This window comes from Heptranchias perlo, chromosome 20 (assembly GCF_035084215.1).
Source record: "Heptranchias perlo isolate sHepPer1 chromosome 20, sHepPer1.hap1, whole genome shotgun sequence".
Classification (NCBI taxonomy): domain Eukaryota; kingdom Metazoa; phylum Chordata; class Chondrichthyes; order Hexanchiformes; family Hexanchidae; genus Heptranchias; species Heptranchias perlo.
Window position 1 is genome coordinate 16,570,577 of NC_090344.1, and position 18,285 is coordinate 16,588,861.

At 43.9% G+C, this 18,285-nt stretch overlaps 2 non-coding genes across 2 annotated transcripts; one reads left to right on the forward strand and one right to left on the reverse strand.

Moving 5' to 3' along the window:
- Window positions 1–5,604: 5,604 nt before the first annotated feature.
- Window positions 5,605–5,678, forward strand: trnat-agu (transfer RNA threonine (anticodon AGU)). The gene has a single exon. It is a non-coding gene; the product is annotated as a tRNA-Thr (tRNA).
- A 4,646-nt stretch (window positions 5,679–10,324) lies between these two features.
- On the reverse strand, window positions 10,325–10,406 carry trnas-cga (transfer RNA serine (anticodon CGA)). The gene has a single exon. It is a non-coding gene; the product is annotated as a tRNA-Ser (tRNA).
- Between the last annotated feature and the right edge of the window lie 7,879 nt (window positions 10,407–18,285).

Consider the following 18,285-nt stretch of genomic DNA (forward strand, 5'->3'; position numbering starts at 1 on the left):
GCCCCATGTCCCTGAATGCCTTTGGTTAACAAAAATCTATCAATTTCAGTTTTAAAATTAACAATTGAGCTCGCATCAACTGCCGTTTGCGGAAGAGAGTTCCAAACTTCTGCCTCCCTTTGCTTGCAGAGGTGTTTCCCAACTTCACTCCTGAAAGTCCTGACCCTAATGTTTAGGCTGCTTTTCCGAGTCCTGGACACGCTAACGGGCGGAAATGTTTTTTTTTCTATTTACCCCATCAGTTCCCCTTAATATTTTGAAATGTTCGATCAAATCAGCACTTAATCTACTCAATTCGAGGCAAACCCGAGTTTATGTAATCTCTCCGCGTAATTTAAACTGTGGAGTCCAGGCAACATTCTAGTAAATCGACGCTGCACTCCCTTCATAGCCAATATATCCTTCCTAATGTGCGTTGCCCAGAACCGAAGGCAATACTCCAGGTGTGGTCCAACCAGAGCTTTGTATAACTGTATCATAATGCCTATCCCCTTGTATTCTAGTCCTCTGGATATAAAGACCAACATTCCACTAACCTTTTTGATTATTTTTTGTACCTGTCCATGACATTTTAATGATGTATGTTCATGGACCCCTAAGTCTTTTTGGACCTCCACTGTTTCGAGCTTTTCACCATTTAGAAAGTACGCTGATTTATCCTTTTAGGTCCAAAGTGGATGACCTCACACTTGACGAAATTCATATCGATTTGCCAAAATTTTGCACATTCATTTATTATATTAATGCCTGTCTGTAATTTTATGCTTTCATCTGCACTGCTTACAATGCTGCCCATCTTGGTGTCATCGGCAAACTTGGATATGTGGCTTTCTATCCCGTCATCTAATATCCGCCTGAATTGGGAAAAATCCAAATTCAGTTTCAATCTCCTCATCTTCTTGAGACATTTTATTTGCTTCATGTGTATTGGGTCGACGAAACTTCGGCATTCAGTCCACTGGAGCTCAAACATCCTCTGGATATAATTCAGTTCTCCCAACAGCAAAACTGAAAAGATGTGAGAAGACAATTGGTGACTTTTCACTAAAAGGAGAAACACATGCGGGCTTGTCCGGGACTTCAACCCGGGACCTCTCGCATATTACTCAATGAAACTCCCGAAGCGAGAATCATACCCCTCGACCAACGAGCCGCTGTTACTTTAGCTGTGCAGCCAGTGTAAAAGTTGGTTGCGTCTCACAGCCGATCGCCCATCCTTTCAGACCACTTCTGTCCATCCGATCTCGTTTTCTGTTCGGGTGGACAGCAATATCAAGTTGTACACCAAATATTTCCATTCACCAATATTATTCTCCCTTTACCAAATTGCTTTCAAGTGCACGACTTGAGTTATCAAGTAAGACGTTTCAGAATTAGTTGCTCTTAAAATACATTGCTTGTGAGGATACTCAGAGTCGTATCGATTTCTGGCACGCTCTGTTCCCTTTGCATTGCAACCTACACATAGAATTGAATCATAGAAAGCTTACAGCACGGAAAGAGGCCATTCGCGCCATCGAGTCCGTGCGAGATCTCTGCAAGAGCAATCCAGCTAGAACCACTCCCCTGCCTTTCCCCGAAGCCCTGCATTTTGTTTCCTTTCAAGTACTCATCCAACTCCCCTTTGAAGGCCATGATTGAATCTGCCTCCATCACACCCTCGGGCAGTGCATTCGAGATCCGAACCTCTCGCTGTGTCAAAAGGCTTTTCCTCATGTCATCTTTGGTTATTTTGCCAATCACTTTAAATCGATGTCCTCTGGTCCTTGACCCTTCCGCCAATGGGAACAGTTTCTCTCCATCTTCCATGCCGAGATCCTTCATGACTTTGAATACCTCTATCAAATCTCTACAAAACCGTTTCTGTTCCAAGGAGAACAACCTCAGATTCTCCGGTCTATCCACGTAAGTAAAGTCCCTTATCCCTGGAATTATGATAGTATTTTTTTCTGCACCCCCTCGAATGCCTTCACATCTTTCCTGAAGTGCGGTGTCCCGAACCCCACACAAAATTTCAGTTGTGTTCGAACCAGTGTGTTATAAAGCTTCATCCTGACTTCTATACTTTTGTACTTTTGTACTCTATACATCTATTTCGAAAGCCCAAGATGCCGTATGCTTTTTAACCGCTTTCTCAACCTGCCCTGCCACATTCAACGATTTGTACACATAAACCCCTCTTTGTTCTTCTACCGCTTTTACATTTGTGCCCTGGAGTTTATTTTGCCTCTCCTCGTTTTTCCGACCGAAATGTATCACTTCGCATTTTTTTTGCGATAAATTTCATCTTCCCCGTCTCCGCCCATGCCACCAGCCTGTCTATATCCTTTGAAGTCTATCACTATCCTTATCATTGTATACTACTCTTCCAAGTTTTGTTTCATCTGCAAATTTTGAAATTGTGCTCTGTGCACTCAAGTCCAAGTTATTAATATGTATCAAGTAAAGCAGTGGTCCCAGCACTGATCCCTGGGGAACTCCACTGTACACCTCTCGCCAGTTCGAAAAACAACAGTTCACCAGTAATCTGTTTCCTGCTGTTCGTCAATTCTGCATTTATGTTGTTTCTGCCCCGTTTATTCCATGGGCCGCAATCTTGATGAGAAGCCCACCATGCGGCACTTTAGCAAACACCTTTTGAAAGTCCTTATACACTACATCAACTAAATTGCCCTCATCTATCCTCTCTGTTACCTCATCAAAAAACTCAAACAGGTCAGTTAACCACGATTTGCCGTTAACAAATCCGGGCTGCCTTTCCCTAATCAATCCACTCTCGTCCAAGTGGCTGTTAATTCTGTCCCGGGTTATCGTTTCTAAACGTTTCCCCACCACTGAGGTTGAACTGACTGGCCTATAATTGCTGGGTTTATCCGTACACCCTTTTTTGGACAAGGGTGTAACCTTTGCAATTTTCCAGTCCTCTGGCACCACCCACATATCTAAGGATGTTGGTAGATTATGGCCAGTACCTCAGCAATTTCCACCCTTACTTCCCTCAGCAACCGAGCATGCATCCCATCCGGACCGGGTGGCTTATCGACTTTATGTACAGCCAGCCGTTCAAGTGCTTCTTCCTTATCAATTTTTAGACCATCCAGTATCTCAACGATAACTTCCTTTGCTGAGACTCTGGCAGCATCTTCTTGGTAAAGATAGATGCAAAGTACTCATTTGGTACCGAGGCCATCCCCTCTGCCTCCATGAGTAGATCTCCTTTATTGTGCCGAATCGGCCTCACCCCTCCTCTGACTACCCGTTTCCTGTTTACATGCCTGTCCAAGTCTTTTGGGTTCCCTTTTATGTTGGCTGTCAGTCTATAGTCATATTTCTCTTTGCCTCTCATTTCCTTTTTCACTTCCCCTCTGAACTCCCAAAATTCGGCCTGGTGAATGAGCGCATAAAAAAGTTCGCATTTCTTTCAGCCGGAAACAGAAAGTTACTGGTTGATCAATGGCGATTTGAACAAATATTCGTCTTTTTTACAGAGTTGAATGAGTTTTGCGAAATTAATACAGTGAACTAATACAGTAAAGTTGAATTCCTGATCGGGAACCGCCTCAGACAGCGCATTACTGCCCATCCCTGGGAAACAAGATACTATCGAAGCTTTGACAACACATCGCAGGTCCCCCTACAAAGTCACAGCTTGCCAGCTGTTCCGAAATTTGGAGCCTGGACAGGGAGTTAAACGCTGGACCTTCAGCTCACTGCCCACTTTAAAAGTCTGATACTCTACCGACTGAGCTACCCAGGCTCGATACTACATAAGCTCCCATCGTACATATTCATGGGAGATCTCTGAATTATCCCTGCAGCCGTCGAGCAAGGGTGAGGTCCGTTTGATAAAATTCTCAGTGACGTGTTGAGGAGAATCCTTGTTTCTGTTAAACATGATGTAAGAAACATGGACAGTGAACTCGTGAGTTTACAATTCTTCTTGTTTGTGCCAAATGTCTTGTCATTCGTTAGCACCAATTAAAATAACACTTTGCCCAGCGGCTCAAAAGCTGAACTTCTCCCACACGGGAGTTGGAAAAGGCCTCTCGACTTTTCAACGTATTAACATCTGTGAGCTGAATAATTTCTCCCGTTACACAGTGACACCAGGCAGAATATTTCCCTTCCAAATTTACCGCACACGAAACTTCCAACCGATGAATATCGGCTTAACGAAAAGAAGAATTGTTTGTTTGGTTCTTTAGATTTAATGATCTCGTACCGGCCCCTTTGCCATATCAGCTGCCGCGAAAAGCCCCCTCTCTCCCTTTGAACAAGTAAACTGGCACCTGCTATTGCCAGAGGAACTCAAGAGCCCACATGGGGACATGAAGAAGTAGATGCGTTATGGAACATACCAGTTGTACCTTGAACTCCAGTCAAAATGTTCGGAGTAAAAGTTTTGATTGTTTTAGAAGACGCTCGAACTCACAACCTGGTCATTTCAGGAGCCCATACTGCTATAAATAAGTAACGCACGCTTAACAATTGTACAACACGAGAGCAGCGAACAACCGACAGCATCAGCGCTCCTGCCAAACAGCTTCATTTTCCATCTCTCAATTATCACTTGGAGATGTTTCTCAAACTGAAGCTTCCAATCAAGATGCACTTCGTTAAATAACAATTCCTAAATCAAGAGATGATGTGGAGATGCCGGTGATCGACTGGGGTTGACAATTGTAAACAATTTTACAACACCAAGTTATAGTCCAGCAATTTTATTTTAAATTCACAAGCTTTCGGAGGCTTCCTCCTTCGTCAGGTGAACGAGGTGAATGATTTTCACATCGTTCACCTGACGAAGGAGGAATTCTCCGAAAGCTTGTGAATTTAAAATAAAATTGCTGGACTATAACTTGGTGTTGTAAAATTGTTTACAATAAATCAAGAGAGTTTTGGTCGATCATGACTAAATTTCCTTACCTGTTCCTTTTAATCACATGGGATGGTGACCATCAGGTCCTTGAGATTTGTGTATCTTTAGCCTAATTATTTTCTCCATCGCCATCATTTTACTTATACTGAATCCAATTGATTTATTAACAGTTTTCCTCGTGTCTCTGATATGTTAGCCTCATCCATTACTGTGACGACCGATGCAAATTAAAAATTTAGCAACTCTGCCATTTCCTGATTTTCAATTACAATATCACCTCCATCTGTCTTTAAGCGGCGCACATTACACTAAACCTCCCTTCTTTCTCTTAATATACTTATAAAAACCTTGAGAGTTGTCCTCATTTTCCCTCACAAGTTTTTCTCCTTTTCCCTTTTTGCTCCTCTTATGATTTTTTCGTTTCAGCACCACAATAAACAACACTTCGCTGTAAAGTTCGGCTCAATAGTTCTCCAATGTCAGAGCGAGAATTGTCTGAAGCCCTAATTTATTTAATGTAACAAATACAATCACACATAATCATCCGTGTATCAACGCACTGATGGATACACAATGATAAACACAGCGAGAAATCCAGTCAGTGTCGGAATGCACAGGGAAACGGACAAGCGAAATGGACAGAGATAAAACGGCCTGAACCCCCAACAGTGAAGTGTCGCTGATAGATATTAATGAGAGGAGGTGGAGACACAGTGTCATCAATTGGCGCTGTAGCTTAGTTGGTTAAAGCGTCTGTTCAGTAAACAGAAGATCCTGGGTTCAACTTCCAGCAGTGCTTTGTGTAGCTTGTTAATTTACCTAATTTGTGGAATTGAGCGGCAAAATAACAATGTGGTATTTGTTCAGGAGGAAACGGATACCAGAATGACTGTTCAAAAACGCCCTTTCGTTGCTCAGACAGACCTCTCACAGAATGTGTCTGTAACATGTTAATTTAAAGGCACCTTCTTGTTTCTGGGTTCGTTGGGGTCGTGGTGTCCTTCACGATTTGAGATTCAAACCCGGAAGTCGTCCTAATTTGGACCTGGACTTGTGATCTTGACCTGCGTTGGAAACTTTTGCAAAGAGGGAAAGGAAGTCCCCAAATCACTCCACCTGAATCGCCAGGCCCGGATGAAATATATCACAGGCTGTTAACAGAAGCAAGGAAGGAAATAGTGGAGGCTCTGACCATCATTTTCCAATCCTCCCTGGTTACAGGTGTGATGCCGGAGGATTGGAGGACTGCTGAAGTTGTACCGTTGTTTAAAAAGGGAGAAAGGGACAGATCGAATTATTGCAGGCCAGTCAGCCTAACCTCGGTATTGAGCTCAATTCTGGGGGAAAGTATTAATCTTCTTATAGAAAGGCACGGACTAATGAAGGACAGTCAGCGTGGATTTGTTCAGGGAAGGTCGTTTGAATTGAATTTTTTGAGGAGGTATCAAGGAAGGTCGATGAGTGCAGTGCGTTTTTTGTTGTCGACACAGATTTTCGCGAGGCTTTTGACAAAGTCCTACATGGCAGATTGGTCAAAAATATAAAAGCCCATTGGACCCAAGGGAAATTGGCAAGTTGATCCAAAATTGACTGAGTGGCAGGAAGCAAAGGGTAATGGTCGTCGGGTGTTTTTGTGACTGCAAGGCTGTCTCGAGTGGGGTTCCACAGGGCTCCGTACTCGGTCGCTGCTTTTCGTAGCACATTTCATTGATTTGGATATAAATATACGGGGTATTATTGACAAATTTGCAGAAGATACAAAAATTGGTCGTGTGGTTGATGGGGAGGAGGGAAGCTGTGGACTGCAGTAAGTGATCAGTGGACTGGACAGGTGGATAGAATAGTGGCAAATGTAATTCAATCTGGAGAATGAGGTAATGCATTTAGGGAGGGCAAACAAGGCAAGGGAATACACAATAAATATTGAAACTAATTTGCATTTACACGCCCATTTTGCGTGATGTCTTCCGGTATTTTTCGCATTTTTCCTTTGTGTTAACTATAGCTCCCAATTATATGCTGTCTGTCAATTTTGAAATTGCATTTCCGATTCCTGTGACCAAATCATTAATGTAAATTGTGAACAACAGTGGTCCCATCACCTATAAATTGTGAACAACAGTTGTCCCAACACAGATAAATTGTCAACAACAATCGTCCCGGCACAGATAAATTAGAGTCATAGAGTCATAGAAGTTTACAACATGGAAATAGGCCCTTCGGCCCAACATGTCCATGTCGCCCAGTTTATACCACTAAGCTAGTCCCAGTTGCCTGCATTTGGCCCATATCCCTCTATACCCATCTTACCCATGTAACTGTCCAAATGCTTTTTAAAAGACAAAATTGTACCCGCCTCGAGCAGCTCGTTCCAGACACTCACCACCCTTTGATTGAAAAAATTTGCCCCTCTGGACCCTTTTGTATCTCACCCCTCTCACCTTCAATCAATGCCCCCTCGTTTGGGACTCCCCTACCTTTGGGAAATAATAGATTACATAAGGCACTGCGGGGAGTTGAATCCAGGACCTCCTATTTACGAGATAGATGCTTTAACCAACTGAGCCACAGCGCCCATTGCTAAATTGTCAACAACAATCGTCCCAGCACCGATAAATTGTGAACAACAGTGGTACCAGCACCGATAAATTGTGAACAGCAGTGGCCCCAGCACCGATAAATTGTGAACAACAGTGGCCCCAGCACCGATAAATTGTGAACAACAGTGGCCCCAGCACCGATAAATTGTGAACAACAGTGGTCCCAGCATCGATAAATAGTGATCAACACTGGTCCCAGCACCGATAAATTGCGAACAACAGTGGTCCCAGGACTTCAGGCCTTGAACTTCATTTGAAACTTTTGCATAAAAGGAAATGAAATCCCCAAATCGCCCCACGTGGCTCTCAAACGCATTGGGAAGAAGTTCAATGCAAACAATCAGGATTTAAAAGCAACTCAACGACCTGCACTTTCTTTGAATAAGTTTTGTTAGCGATTATATTTGACCGTGAAATCGCTCCCGGCTTTCATCTTGCTGAAGCAGAGTGTGGCCGCTTTGTATCTGCGAGCATGTCGGTGACGTGTTTAGCTTTGACACTGATCGCTTCCAATTTGTAAAATTTCACCAAGCGTCAGCCAAAAGAAACCGAGAATCGAATTGTCCCTGTAAGTGATGAATTGAAGGGATTGGTGCTCCAAGCAGATCTGGAAAATGCACAGTGCAATCGATCAGGAGTTCTAAATCCACCCTCCAGCCACTCACCAATCATATTAACTGAGCTTTACTCTGGCCCAGTGTCACCGCACTGAAAGCGAGTATTTCTCCGGCATGTTTTTCTTCAGAGTTGCTACTTTAAGAGTGAAGACCGGCTGTTTGGATTTTCACTCCTACAAGCTTCAACCATTCATTTTGGACTGACTGTAGACAGTTGTTATATTGGTCGCTGCAAACTCAAAGTTTAGCCCAATTAATTATTGGTTTATCAGGTGACCTCTTCGCCTGTCTCGTAGGTGCTGTCGGTTACCACGAAAGTTTGATGTTTAGGTTCGAGCTCTTATTTGATTTTTCCTCAGGATTCTTCGCCTCAAAGTTCCAGGGTTTCAATGTATGTTTTGGAAGCAAGAACATCACAATTCTCCTTGGCAGACAAGCCCCCGAAAGGCCAGAAGGGAGGCCGCACTAGCTGCAGGAGAGCTGGTTCGCTGTGACATGGAGATTTCTGCAGTGAGCAAGACCAGACTGTTTCTATGTTCAGAGAATAAATGTCACACCCTTTATGTTGGAAAAGCAAAGCTGTGGGGATTTTTGTCATCGCTCGAGGCCTTTCGTCTTGTATCAGATGTTCCTCGTTGTGTTGCTTTCACCTTGATCGTAGAACCGGTTCGGGCGCTCCTGTGATAAACGGCGACAATTGCCTATTCATTTTAAATTTAACAACAGCTGCACTGAGCTTTTAATCATAACCTTAAGATACAATCTGTAAAATGATGCAATTTGATCACCTGCAAAGCATAAAAATCTTATTAAAGTTTTGACTGTTTCTCGGTAACCACGTCAACATCTTCTTCAGTCTGAAATAGAAAGTTATCGTTTGATTAATGGTGAATAAAACAGTCATTCATCGACCAATAGGGTTTAATTAGTTTCATGTAATTAATTTAATAATTTCATAATTCTTGCTTAAGTTAATTCCCTGACTTGGAATCGAACTCATGCGGCGGTGGGAGCATTGAATTCGAACCATTCGTCCATCGGGGAGCTCCCAGGATTGCGCACGGAACACAGCGGAACTGGTAAGATTTACTTTTCTTTCACTCTTTCGTGATTCATTCAACTCTGTGTTTATTCTCAGGCCTCTTATCTCTCCCTTCTTTTCAGCTTCTGACTGCGGATATTCTTGTGGTTAAATATGAATAATATAGAATATCTCACAGCCCCAGTATATGTGCTCCTTCTCTGTACAGTTCTGTACAAAATCAAACTGTACGCTTGTACCGACGGTGTCTCTCCTTCACCCCCGACAGAAGCAGGAGGAGATGCCACTTTAAACTGCCAGTTGCTTCAAATGATTCATGATGGACCTGCGTGGCCTTGCAGTTTTGCCAGGAGCTGCATTCGTATCGTGAATTTTGGAAATGGAAACATGTCATTCAGCAGCTTGTGGTAATATTTTACCTCACTTTCCATTTCATGTACTTGCCTAGTTGCACTTGGTGCTGTCATTGCCTGAACATCACCTTCTGTCGCAGTAGTAGTTTGAACAGAAGATGCAATTTTGTGGGAACAGCTTGTCTGGCACGAAAATGACCTGAATTACAAAGAGGCAAGTGGGAAAGGCCGCGTTGGTCTGCTTGTTCGCACCAAAGAATTTTCAGCGTTTCCTTGTGGTCCAGTGTTTAGATTCGGTCATCACCATGGCAACGGATCGATTGGTGTATGTCTCGACATCCGCATTTAAACACTCTGCTGTAAGTGCACTGTACTCAAATTGCTGATTTTTTCACTGTGAGGTCGAAGAGACATAAATGTGTGGACAATCGCTACGAATTCATCAGCTGGGTTGCACCTTTGCTTCTCCCTCCGTCTCAGTCTTTCCATCTTTACCCTTCTCTTCTGGTGTTGCAGGTTCGACCATCCTTGGCCGTTCAAGAAAACCTGAGAAGTCCATCAGGGGAAAACTCAGAGAGTCAAGAGACAGAGGCAGAGACAGGGAGAGATTAAAGTTTCGAAATAAATAGTATAATTATCAAGCTCTGCGAACGAACAGAATTTAAGATGGAGCTTGGGAGTGATTCTTTCACGTGCCGTGCAACTTTGCAAGTGACCATTGGCTCCGAATTAAAAACGTTTGCCGCGCTGGAGCATCTCTCTGAGGGAGCAAACACGGTCCGTTCACTCCAGTTCATATTTATTTGAACATTAAACAAATCTTTAAGAAATAGCGCTACGAGCAGGATTCGAACCTACGCAGGAAAACCCCATTGGATTTCGAGTCCAACGCCTTAACCACTCGGCCATCGCAGCTGCGATAAAACAGACCAGCTACTGCTACCAAAAGATTTCAACCAGTGCAGAATTCGGTGCCACCCTTCGCCGATCGGCCATCAGACTATCCATCCAATCACTTTTTCTATTCCGATGTGCAGCAATGTAAAGTTGTCCACTAACTATTTCATATCAACAATATTAGCCTCTCTTTACCACATTCGTTTTCAATGTGCGACTTGTAATGCCAAGTGAGACTTTTCAGAATTAATTGCTCTAAAGTTACATTGTTCTCTCCCTCGGCATCCGCAGATTATCCACTCCATCACAAGTATAACAGTGACTGCACTTCAAAAATACTTCATTGGTTGTAAAGCACTTTGGGACGTCTTGAGGTCGTGAAACGCGCTTTATAAATACAAGACTTTCTTTCTTTTTATAGTGGAATAAAATTACTGATGTTTTCACTGTGAGGACGAAGAGACATTAATGTGTAGACATTAGCTGCGAATTCATCATCTGGGTTAGATTTTTACTTTTCCGACCGTCTCAGTCTTTCTATCTTTACCCTTCTCTGCTGGTGGCGCAGGTTCGATCAGCTATGGCCGTTCAAGGCTGCCTGAGAAGTCCATCAGGGGGAAACACAGAGAGACAAAGACAGAGAGAGATAGAGAGATAAAAGTATAGAAAAAACCGAACATCAAGTTAGCAGAATTTAAGATGGAGATTGGGAATCATAGAAGCGTCACTGCACAGATGGAGGCCATTCGGCCCATCGAGCCTGTGCCGGCTCTCTTTAAGTGCAATCAAGATCGTCCCATTCCCCCGTTCTTTCCACGTATACCTGCAAATATTTTCCCTTCAAATACTTATCCAATTCCTTTTAGAAACCACGATTAATTCTGCTTCCACCACCCTTTCAGGCGATGCATTCCACATTATATCTACTCGCTAGTTTAAGAAGTTTTTCCTCATATCGCCTTTGGTTCTTTTGTCAACCACCGTAAATCTGCGTCCTCTGGTTCTCGACCCTTCCGCCAACGGGAGCAGTTTCTCTTTATTAACTTTATCTGAACACGTCATGATTTTGAACACTTCGATTAAATCTCCTCTCAACCTTCTCTGCTCTAAGGGAACAACTCCAGCTTCTCCAGTCTACCCACGTAACTGAAGACCTCATCCCTGGAACCATTCCAGTAAATGTTTCTGCACCCTCTCTGACGCCTTCACATCCTTTATAAAGTGCGGTGCCCAGTTTTGGACAGTTGTGGAACATTGTGAAGTTCCCTTCACATATCTTGATATTTTGCAAGAGACCAATGGGCTCCCAGTTAAAAGGATCTGCCGCGGTGGAGTATCTCTCTGAGGGAAGGAATTGCAGCCCGTTATCTCCAGATCATATTTATTTGAGCATTGAACAAAACTTTACACAATAGCGCCGATAGCACGATTCCAACTTCTGCCGGAATACCCCGTTGGGTTTCAGATCTAACGTCTGAACCACTCGACTACCGCAGCTGCGAGCGCCTTTGATGCACGGCTTTAAATCAGAATGCACAGGGTACTCACAGGAGATCTGTGAGACTATATGTTCTTTCAGACAGGTTTCCAACTGGACACATGCAGCCGCTACCGTCCGGACGTTGCTGTTTCACTGGTAGAATTCTCACCTGCCACCCGAGGAGACGGGGATTGATTCCCGGCCGATTAAGGAGGATTTTCTTTCTGCACCTATGAGATCGCCTGAAAAGGGATACATTCACATTCAGCTTCAATCTGCACACCACGTTGAGACATTTTCCTTTCCCTATGTGGTGTTGCGTCGACAAACCCTCTGCATTCGAGCCACTGAACGTCAAACATGCTCTAGAATTAAGTCAATCCTGTATTCTGCAACGCTGAAAAGATGTGGAAAACAAATGAATGAATCTCCACTGAAAATAGTGACACAGGAGGGCTCGTCCAGGAATTTGAACCCCGGACCTCTCACATATCAATTAGTGAAACGCCCAAAGTGAAAACCATAATCCGAGACCAACGAGCCGTCAGTAACACAGCCGTGCAACCAGTCGAAAGTTTCCCTGCTCCCCACAACCGATCGCCTATCCTTTTAGACCGCTCTGTCCATCCAATCATCGAATCATAGAATGGTTACAGCACAGAAGGAAGTCAATTCGGCCCATCCAGACCCTTCCCATCTCTTTGTAAGAGGAATCCAGTTAGCCTCATTCCCCCGCTCTTTCCACGTGGCCCTGCAAATTTTTCCCTTCAAGCAGTTATCCAATTCCTTTTTGAAAGCCACGGTTGATTCTGCTTCCACCATTTCAGGCAGCACATTCCAGATCATAACCACTCGCTGCGTAAAAAAGTTTTACTCATTTCGCTTTTGTTTTTTTTTGCCAATCACCTTAAATCTGTGTCCTCTGGTTCTCAACCCTTCAGCCAATGGGAACAGCTTCTCTTTATTTACTTTTTCTAAACCCTTCATGATTTTGATCACTTCTATCAAATCTCCTCTCAACCGACTCTGATCGAAGAACAATCCCAACTTCTCCAGTCTGTCCACATAACTGAAGTCCCTCATCCCTGGAACCATTCCAGTAAATCTTTTCTGCATGCTCCCTGAGGCCTTCACATCCTTCCTAAAATGCGGGGCCCAGAATTGGACACAATACTCTGGTTGTAGCCGAACGAGTGTTTTATAAATGTTCAACATAACTTTTTTGATTTTGTACTCTATGCCTCTATTTATAAAGCCCAGGACCACGTTCTCAGCCTGTACTGCCACCTTCAAAGATATGGTCACATATGCCCCCAGGACTCTCTATTCCCGCACCTCATTTAGAATTTTATTATTTAGTTTATATTGCCTCTCCTCATTCTTCCTGCCAAAATATATCACTTTGCAATTCTCTGCATTAAATTTCATCTGCCATGTGTCCGCCCATTCCACCAGATTATCTGTGTCCTCTTGAAGACTATTATTATCCTCTTCACTGTTTACTAGTTTTGTGTTATCTGCAATTTTTGAAATTGTTCCTGTACACACAAGTCCAAGTTATTAATATATATCAAAAAGCAGTGGTCCCAGTCCAGTCCCATGGAAAACAACACTGTCTACCTTCCTCCAGTCCGAAAAAAAATACCTTCACCACGACTCTCTGTTTCCTGTCATTTATCCAATTTGGGATCCATGCTTTTATTCCATGGACTTCAATTTTGCTTACAAGCCTATTTTGTGGCACTTTACTTCATCGAAAAACTCAATCAAGTTAGTTAAACACGATTTGCCTTTAACAAATTCGTGCTGGCTTTCCTTTATTAATCTACACTTGTAGAACTGGCTGTTATTTTTATCCCGTATTTATCGTTTCTAAAAGCTTCCCTACCACTGAGGTTAAACTGACTGGCCTGTAGTTGCTGGGTTTATCCTTGCACACGTTTTTAAAAAGGGAGTAACATTTGAGATTTTCTAGTCGTCTGGCACCACACCCATATCTAAGGACGATTGGAGATTATGGCCAGCAACTCTGAAATTTTCACCCTGACTTCCCTCAGCAACCAAGGATGCATCCCATCCGGACCGTGTGACTTACACACTTTAAGTACAGCCAGCCTTTCTAGTACCTTTTCTTTATCAATTTTTATCCAATCCAGCATCTCCACGACCTCCTCTTTTACTGACTCTGGCAGCTTCTTCTTCCTTTGTGAAGACAGATACAAAGTACTCATTTAATACTTCAGCCTTGCCCTCTGCCTCCGTGCATGCATGTGCTTTTCTGGCCCCGAATCTCAATTTGGATTCCGATGTGGTGCAATGTCAAGGAGCACACTAACTATTTCAAGTCAACAATATTAGTCACTTTTCATCAAATTCATTTATGGTGCATTTTCTTACAGTGAAAACACGCATTGAAATCCAGGATATTGTATCGTCCCTTGGGGTCATCGAACCACCAAATTTTGGGTTGAGAGCCGAACGCGCTGAATGATTGTGCCAGAGAAAAACATCACATTGCATGGTTAACAACATTAATATTTCATCGAGCTCAAGCTTGTGGTTGTAGTGACCAATGAACGTTATTAAATTAATTAATGAAACTAATGAAATTCTGTGAAAGGTGAATAATTGTTGTAACCGATAACTTTATGCTGCTGACTCACGGAAATACTAACATGGATAGTGAAACTTTAAATATGTTTTTGTGCTTTGTGTCTGATGCACTTTCACCATTTTCCACTTTCCAGACTGCATTTTAAGGGTCTGGTTTCAAATGTTGATAGTTGATGACACCTGGAATTTGGTACAGCCGTTGTTAAAGTTGACAGGAAGGAACAAGAATTGTCCCTTCTCCAAGCACAAGTTGACTCCTGGAGGTTTATCCGAAGCAAGTTCCTCAAAACTAGAGCTTTTTCACGTAAAAGGCGAACATGATAAGCACGACACTACGGAAACCTCAGCACACGATTTTCGCAGTACCTCAGGGTCCTGCCCACTGGTTTAACAGCGGGACAGTGTTTTCGGGGTGGGCCCTTCACTGTTCAGAACATAATTATTACCAGAATTAAATTTGTCGCATTAATGTGCTCCTTATCTGTTAATTTCGATTTATACCCTTGCCAGTTTTATGCAGAAACAAGTAACAATGTTTAAGGGATGTGGTGTGTTCAATGTTGGTGCAATAACCGTATTCCGCAGTGTGAGAAGTGAAACACAGAAAATCCAACGCCTGCCCCAAACTGATGGCCGTAAGAAAAATAAAAGGCCGGTTAGCTCAGTTGGTTAAAGCGTGATGCTAATAACACCAAGGTCGCGGGTTCGTTCCCCATACGAGTTATCAGTAACGCATTACGTTATTTTAGTAACTTTGAAAATCCAGACTTTGCAAACAAGGAAATTCACGCAAAAAGTCAGAGGGAATAGTTTTTAGAATAGCATTCATTACAATGTTTGATATATCTTTGCCCCTGGGGCGGAGAAACGCATCTTTCTGTTCATTCTTCATTTATCCTTCTTTTCTCACTCACCTTTCTGTGTCTCCATCTCTTTCTATCTGTCTCTTTTCCTATCTCTCTATTTCTTTCCATTTCCGGAACCATTTTTCCAGGTATGTTTACTGACAAACATTACAACCTGTGTCACTCAGTATCCCGGTATATTTACTGACACACATTACAATCCGTGTCACGCAGTATCTGGGTATGTTTACTGAAAAACATTACAATCTGTGTCACTCAGTATCCAGGAATGTTCACTGAAAAACATGACAACCTGTGTCACTCAGCATCTGGGTCGGTTTGCTGAAAAACATTACAATCCGTGTCATTCAGTATCCAGGTATGTTTACTGAAAAACATTACAATCTGTGTCACTCAGTATCCGGGTATGTTTACTGACACACATTGCAATCTGAGTCACTGAGTATCTAACAATATGAAGCAATGAGTTATATTCCCGCTGTAATATCGCTTTGTCGGTTTGCTGATAAACGTTTAACTCGGGGCTTGTGCCCTTTAATGGTCACAAGCAGTATCAAACAGACAGAGCGTGTCTGGCCGCCCGGAGATGAGGAAAAGGCATCACTTTAGGAATCATAATGCTTCAAATCAAATGTTCGCCGGCGCTGAGAGAGGCAAAAAACAGAGAAAAATGCAGAAAGAAATAAAGCTAAGTAAAGATGCTATCAATATTTCTCTTCCTTGATGCTTCTCGACTCCTTCCCCAAGCCTCCAGCGCCGGTTAAAATTTCAGGGTAAATTAATGCGAGATTCGACCCAAAGAACGACAGCAAAACAACCAAATTCTGCTGAAATTCGGAATTGAACTAGGGACTTTCAAATTTTCGCATTCTCAACTGAGCTGTTTCGGCTCCATCCCAAGTTGGACTGTGTGGCGTTGCTTTGGAAAAAAAACATAAACCGGGTGGAATTGCCTCTCCCGCTCATTCCTTACTTCGGGGGAATGGGATCGACCAGATCTCGGAGCTCAGGTTATGTTAATGTTCTGCTGATGGTATCTTAATATTATCTTGTGTTTGGCCACTTTTAACCAGGTTCGTGGACACATTCTTCCATCATCCCGTCTCCCACATCGCGCCTCTCTCTCATTCATTCTTTCCTCCATTCAATCCATCAGGGAGTGGGAATCAGAGTTCACCCTCAAACCCACTACACACAAACCCCCGGTCAATAATGTACACTCTTTATAAACACAAAATACAAATACACCAGGGGAGACCTCACAGTGTTGGACACGGAACGAAATACACTTATGTTTATAAATACAGAAAGCGGGCATACCAGGGGAGAACTCAAAATTTTGGATGCGGAGTGAAAAATACTGAAGTGTTTATGAAAAGTTACAGAACACATTATGTGTGTAAAATTCTCCGTCTTTTTCTCGGCACTGATGGGCTGTGAACGGAGAGACGGGCCCAAAGCCTCTCTGATGGGCTGTGAAGGGAGAGACCGGCCCAAAGCCCCTCAAATCCGCACTGACCCCGAGCTGCGGGTGAAATGAAATAAAGTTCAATCTGCAGCAGCGAGCGGTTGGAGAGAGATGAAGGTCCAGAATCAAGGAGGACATTTTTGATACTGCCCTTGAATCTAGTTTATACAAAATACTCCTTCAACTTTCTGCCATAGGAATTTCGAACTGGGGATCGCCTGTGAAATCAGCCTAAAAATTAAAACACAAACCACCCGAAGTGGGGCTCGAACCCACGAGCCTGAGAACAGCTAACTCCGCACAGGCCTGGGACTAAGCCTGGGCGTTTCCTGCTTTCTGATGCTTGATACCACTCCGGGTGAGATCAGGTAACGCACCCCAGACCAGAAACTGTGCTTTTCCTGTTCCGTGTGGAGCAGGTGAACGTCCTCTCCCCAGTGTGACTGCGTCGATGAGTTTCGAGCTCAGAGAGTAATTGAGTCCCTTCCCACAGTCCCCACATTTCCACGGTTTCTCCGTGTTGCGGGTGTCCTTGTGTCTCTCCAGTTGAAGCCTCGTCCACACACAGAAGAACGTGTACGGTTTCTCCCCGCTGTGAATGGTGCAATGTTTTTTTCAGGCTGTGTAACTGGTTAAAGCTCTTTCCACAGTCAGTGCACTGGAACACTCTCACTCGGGTGTGTGTGTGTCTCGGTGCTTTTCCAGTCACACTGATGTTTTCAAATCCTGACCTTCTCGTACCCTGGAAAAGGAGTTTACAAAAGTCATCACTGTAAATACAGGATAGAAATTCAGAACAGACAATTCTAGTCTCTGTGGAACATTCTTTCCTCTCTTGTTCCTCCAAAGCTGTAAATCCCCGTCCCACACACTCTCCCTCCTCCCTGTGCTGAAAACCAAACCGATCCCACCATCTCCAATATTTCTTCCCTCCACTCCCAGTTTTCTCCCTCCCTCTCCTCTGATTGGGTTCAGTTCTAAACCCGCTGTGGGCAGAGTGAGAATAAAATAAATGAGGCACTGGGACCCTGAAGCCCCGCCCACTCTTTGTTCCCGATCACTGGGACCCTGAAGCCCCGCCCACTCTTTGTTCCCGATCACTGGGACCCTGAAGCCCCGCCCACTCTTTGTTCACGGTCACTGGGACCCTGAAGCCCCGCCCACTCTTTGTTCCCGGTCACTGGGACCCTGAAGCCCCGCCCACTCTTTGTTCCCGGTCACTGGGACCCTGAAGCCCCGCCCACTCTTTGTTCCCGGTCACTGGGACCCTGAAGCCCCGCCCACTCTTTGTTCCCGGTCACTGGGACCCTGAAGCCCCGCCCACTCTTTGTTCCCGGTCACTGGGACCCTGAAGCCCCGCCCACTCTTTGTTCCTGGTCACTGGGACCCTGAAGCCCCGCCCACCCCTTGTTCCCGGTCACTGGGACCCTGAAACCCCGCCCACTCTTTGTTCCCGGTCACTGGGACCCT